The sequence below is a fragment of the Empidonax traillii genome, unplaced genomic scaffold, assembly GCF_003031625.1.
Source record: "Empidonax traillii isolate 1590-97213 ecotype Southwest subspecies unplaced genomic scaffold, ASM303162v1 scaffold69:size3087049, whole genome shotgun sequence".
Taxonomy (NCBI): Eukaryota; Metazoa; Chordata; class Aves; order Passeriformes; family Tyrannidae; genus Empidonax; species Empidonax traillii.
In genome coordinates this window covers 1,909,383-1,915,534 of record NW_020955262.1, presented here as the reverse complement: position 1 = coordinate 1,915,534, position 6,152 = coordinate 1,909,383, and positions in this window count along the sequence as shown.

Genomic DNA, 6,152 nt, shown 5'->3' with positions numbered 1-6,152 from the left:
CGGGGAGGGAGGGGCCGGCTGGGCCCGCCCAGGGGCGGGGGAGCCACGGAGAGAGGGAGGGAGGGAGCCCCGGCACTCCCCGCCCGGCCTCGTCCCTCCCCCCGGCGCTGGGGCGGGAAGCGTGGGTGGGGAGCGGGAACCGCAGCCCCTCAGGATCACAAGTGCGTTCTCGGCCGCGTTTACACGGCTGTATCCAGCTCAAGGTTTCCAGTACACGTAGAGAAACACCGGCAACGCTGCGGAAGACCGAGTTTGGGTACTTGGGTTCGTTCTAGTCCCCAGCGGTGGAGGACTGGGTTGAAGGTGTATGAAGAGCCTTCCCAGGCTAAGAGTTTGGCTTGCTTGGCCTAACAGAACAAAGGCTAGAAGAGGAGACATTTAGGGTTTTTTTGCTTCATAATGGCTTCATAAATAAATCAGTGGAGTAAATGGAAAAAGACACAGCTGGTATAAGAGCAAATGGATAGAAAATGTCAGCAAGCAAGCTCTCCATGAGAGTTGCAGTAAAAAGTAATTTCAGCTGCCACTGAATTGAGTCTTGCTTTTGTGGTACATATGCAGCCAGTACATAATGTGTAAATAATCATGTAAAGTGCATTTCAGCCTTAGAGCAGAAACTTAGCAGCCTTGCTCACAGCATAATTAATAAAGCTAATGTGCTACATTGTCTGACCACGGACTCCTGTTTGAAAAAGGGCTACGTGCTCCTATGATTTGTGTATGTGAACACTGACAAGTTGTGTTACAGGTTCATTGAATCACAGAGTGAGCAGGGTGGGAAGGGATCTCCTGCTCAAAGAAAGTTCACCCATGAACTCAGACCAGGTTAGTCAGGTTTATTTAAACCTTGAAGACCACCAAGGATGGAAACTGGACAATTTCTCCAGGCAGCCTGGCCTATAGCCTGACTATCCTCACAGGGAGGAAGATTTTCCCATCTGATCCACCCTGAGTTGTTCTCATTTCAGTTTGTGCCTGCTGTCTTTTATGATCTCACCATACCCCACTACAAGGATCCTGATCATTTTTTCATTGTAAACTCTCTGCAGGTACCAGGAATGTGGAGACCTCCTTTTAAGTCCCTCCCCACAGCCTTATTTTCTCCTGGTTGGGCAAGTTCAGTTTCCTCAGCCCCTCCTCACAGAGCAAGTGCTCTAGCCCCCAGGTATTGTGGTTGCCATCTGCTGAACTCTCCAGTTTATCCATGACTTTCTAGCCCAGAACTGGACTAGAGTGTCTAAATACAGTCTAGCTTGTGCAGAGTAGAAGGGGATAATCTCCATCTCCTGGCCATCCTCCTGTTAATACAACCCAGAGTGCTGCTGGCCCGTGCTCAGCTTGCTCTCTGCCAAGACTCCCAGGTCCTTCTCAGCAGAGCTGCTCCTTGGCCTGTACAGTTGCAAAGGACTACTCCTTCCTATATGCAGTATTTCATGTTTGTTCTTGTTGAATTTCATAAGGTCCCTGTCACCCCTTTCCTCCAGTCTCTCTGAATGGCAGCCCTGCACTTGAGCACATCAGGTGGTCCCCCACAGTTTGTGGTCATCTGGAAACTTGACAAGAGTGTACTCTGCTACCTCCACCTAACTTGTAAATATGCGAAACAAAGCAGATCCAAATACAAACATGTTACTTTGTTAGCACAGCTAATGTTGTATATTGGAATAGGCAGAGCCTGAACATACTTCACCCTACCTGGAATAAGGAATGTGAATATTGCTGAGGGTCACTGTATCTCAGGGATGTAATACTGGTAAGTAGTACAGCCTTTGATTCCATTTTTCTCCTTGTACCATCATCCTTAAATCTTAATCTAATGAAGTACAGGAGTGCAACATTCTCTTTTATCACTACTCAGAATGTGCAAATAATATCTCTACTCATTACTGAATATAATACATAGATATATGACATTTGTGGGAATGAAACAGTGCTACTCTAAGCTCCCACTGCCTGTCAGTAGGTTCCTAATGTCCAGCACTGTCATGGTCTAAGGTCTTGATGAGCCACACTTATTTTCTTTCATGGTATCATACTAAATACTGTACTTGTACATTAAGTACATACATGAACTAGAACTACTCAAAAATTAACACCAAACAGGTGGAGCATACTGTTCAACTGGCCTCAGGCAGCTTGACCTATAGCGTGTGCTAATGCCATTTACATGTTCAACATCAGCTCATCGTTTCCACACGATCAGTGAAGCCATATGCAAACACTCACCAGAAACTGCAGGCACTGAGTGCTGATATCTTTCCTAAAAGCATAATAACAGACACACTACCCTGGTAACAACTTCAGAGTGTATATGTATAGATTATATATACACAGTTTTAAAAAAAATCAGTTAAATGTAATTGTTACTTTAAGTGGCAATACACAGAAGTTTGTGGACTCACTGAGCATCTACTATAATTAATCTGCAGTGTGGATTGAAAGTGGAGTTTGATTGGGCACAACTGACTAATGTACAAAGTAGCATAAATAAAAGATCAAGACAAGAAAAGCACAATGAAATACCGACATTTTTTTCTAAAAACTTCGCCTCTCCTTAACACATGTGAAAGTTAGTGTCAATTGTCCCACGGTCAAGGTAATCGAGCAAGAGATGCACTTGTTCTTCCTGAAGCAACAAGAAAAAAACAAGCTACTTCTGGAAGGCTTGGCTTTCATAAGTGCATCCTGCATAGTTATAATTTATATAGAGCATATTGTACTGTCAGGAGATGTGTATTCCTACACAAAGAGGAGGCCACAGAGAAAAGGCAGATAAGGTCTGATGGTTAGACAATGCCCACGTGCAAATAGATTCTGCACACAGAGCACAAGTTGGAAGTACCAGCTCTGTATCACTGGCCCAGCTTTTATCCATGATGTGATGCAACAGTGAAATTAATTTTTCATATTTGCACTGGTCTCCCTGAAAATGGAGTAAGTAGCCACAGAGCTGTGCAGAAGGTTGACATGATTTGACTTTAGTATGGCTGGCTGAGAGCAATAAGACAAATAGGTGAGAGTCTCAGGTATTTTGCACATGGTGATAGATAAACTGTTAGGTACACATCTGAGGAAGCCACTGCTCTTTGAAAGATATACACACTAGTTAGGTCTAATTAACCTCCTGCAGTGACATTGAGACAGTGATCACAAACATAAATCCAGAGATTTACCTCATTTACATCAACAAAAAAATGAGTCTTGCCTATGACTTGGAAGCAGGCACTACCATAACTACAATTTCTTCTACAAATGGTCTTCTCTGGCAGGTTTTGGAGCTGTATCATTTATAGAGTCCCTGTTTGTTAAAAAGGAGTCTCAAATAGTTCACAATTTTGCACTACTGATTTTTTACCTTGCTTGAAGGAACTATAGAGCTGCAAAGGACATCGAAGCCAAGAAATATCTTTGCTCAAGATACCTTATTTTAAATGCTTACTTTAAAATTCTGTAACATCTATATTGTTTTTAGTGTTATAAGGCTTTTTTATCTTAACTCTGACCAGAGCATCAAAAGCATATCAGAAAAATATATGCGTTTAACTTTCTAGAACAAAAGCTTTTAATTAGTATTATATCCATACATGTGCAATAAATATTTAAATTACATCAATACTATCCACTTAAATGAAGTGCTATAAATATCACAAAACCTCAGAGACTAGAAGCAGACTTGATATATTTTATTACTAGACTAAAAGGTAACTTAGCTGAATTGCATCATTTGGTGTCTGTTCTGTATACTGTAGCTCTTTTTCTGTAAGGAAATTCCTCATAATAATCTTAAAATTTTGAAAATCTTATACTGCATGAGCCAGAAGTCATTTCTGGCTTAACTCCAAGGGCTGCAGGGGAGTAATTTTTAAATGATGAGATCAAATCCAGTTCTGCTACACAGTTAAAAAAATGGTCATCCAGAAATTTTATGTCACCTGATAGAGCAGTCTTCAGGTCCCACATGGGAGGATATAATTAACAAACACAGAGGCAATAAATATTTAAAAGGCAAAGACAAAGTTCAGTGTTTTAAATTTGTTTAGGGTGAAATGAATACTTGCTTCATTATACAGATATAATTAGCTCAGTTTTAAACTATTATTATAAAATAATTCTTTAAAACTAGCATATTTTGGAGTCTTACTATCAGATAATAAGCTACAGCAAATTCAGATTATTATTTTCACATTTTACTGGTAGTTATCTAGCACACAGCATTGGACTGACTTAGCATGAAAAGGTTTTATCTTTAAAATTGGTTCTGTAATTCATCTAAATACAATTTACAAATTAATAAATCATTATTTAAAATCATCCGTAGAGGTTCTGACTTTTCCTGTGACACATCACCATTTTGGAGGGCACAGACCCCTCAGGATTGGGGCTGTTACCTGAGCTTTGTTTACAGCACGGCTTTAAATAGCCAGGCCACATTAAGGCAGTGATCGTTCGGAGGGTAATCGGAGAGACTGCGCTGTGGGTCTGTAGTAAACATGAACAAACACATTTGGAGGACTGAGACTTCATCATGCATTTCTTAGAGCAGCAGAAGTGCAATGATTATAGACATTACCTACACACATTGCATTTAGTTCCAATAGACATCACTTTCTGGTTTAATTTCACTTCAGACATCCAAATTAATCTCTTCCATGGCCCAGATAGAGTGCTTACAATGGACTGCTGCTGAAAGCATTGATCTGGGTACAGGTTGTAGCCCAGACCTTATGTTAGAGCCAGAGCAGTGATCCATCTAAAGTCAAACCTAGAAAACATTTCCACGGTTTTCTGATGCCACCACTCTCAGGAAAAAGAGCTACAGATCAGAAATCAAGTGCCCAGGAGGAAAATGGTGCCGCAGAAAACATACAGGCCAAGGGGATGAACACAGATCACATTAATACCACATCCAACAGTGATAGAGACACTGATGCTCTGAAGGATTTAAAAATCCCAGAGAGTTGGGCTTCACCTGTCTACAGAATCACCTGTCCATAAAGGACATTGCCTATTTAATCCCAGCAGTTTTGTAACTGAAATCTTATATCTTCAAGAGAGCAAACAGCTTTTGAATTATTTGATTTATTCTGGTGTAACTGTGGCATATTATAAAGCACTAATTTTCCTTGAATCATTAAGTTTTATATCTGTAACATCCAACTTCTTTAAAGATTTAGGCATTTCTCCTAAAATAAAACTCCAGTGCTTTACTCTTACAGAAGTTTTTTATCAATGACAACACAGGATTGGTACATTACCCACAATGTTCATCCTTTTTGGAAAAACTCCTCTGTTATTCTGAGAACCTTTTGATTAAAGATTCTAAATATATTGAAAAATCTATGCTCTGACACTTTTGACTTTGGCTCTCTTGGTCAAGAGGGTTATGCTCAATACAGAGGGTTTTTTCTAATCACCGGTTCAGAATGTAAATTTAGCCCCGGAATAGAACCGGGCTTTTTCAGATAAGGATTGCCTTTGACTCAAACCTCCTAAAGCTATTTGGCATCTACCCTTGCCTTTATTTTAGCAGTCAGGACCACAGGATGGCAGGGCACAGCAAAGGCCAGCTCTCTCCCTGGGAGCAGGAGGATGAGTGCAAGAACCCAGAGAGCAGGGCAGAGCCTCCCCAGAGCCCAGCCTGCTGTCCCCTAAGCAGGGAGAGGAGGCACCTACTGCAGCAAGGCAGGCCCGAGGCTGGGCTGGGCTGGGAACACACCTCAGGGTCCAGCCTAGCAACAGCACCCACCTTCAGGCACACCTAGAATGAAAAGAGACAGCTCTCAGATGAGTTAGATGAGCCAGCAGGTCAGGGTCCACAACAACATGCAGACAACATCACCACCCAGCAGGCAGACAGAACTACAAGGTTTAAACAAGGACTCATGTGGAGCTTAAATAGGTCCCCTGAGCAGGGTACAGGTGAGGACTCAGGTGAGGCTGGTTAAGGTTTTTGCAGGTCAGCATATAAAATGTAAGGCTTCCTGAGGCATTCATTTATATAGGGGAGATGCTTTGCAGGGGATGCTACTCAGGGCAAATAGGCTATAATAATTTATGAGGGTTGCTGATTTATTTCTTCTCTGACTAGGGGTGAATTAATTCAGATTTTCTTTAAGAGATTGTTCAATAACTGGATGAAATGTATTTATTAA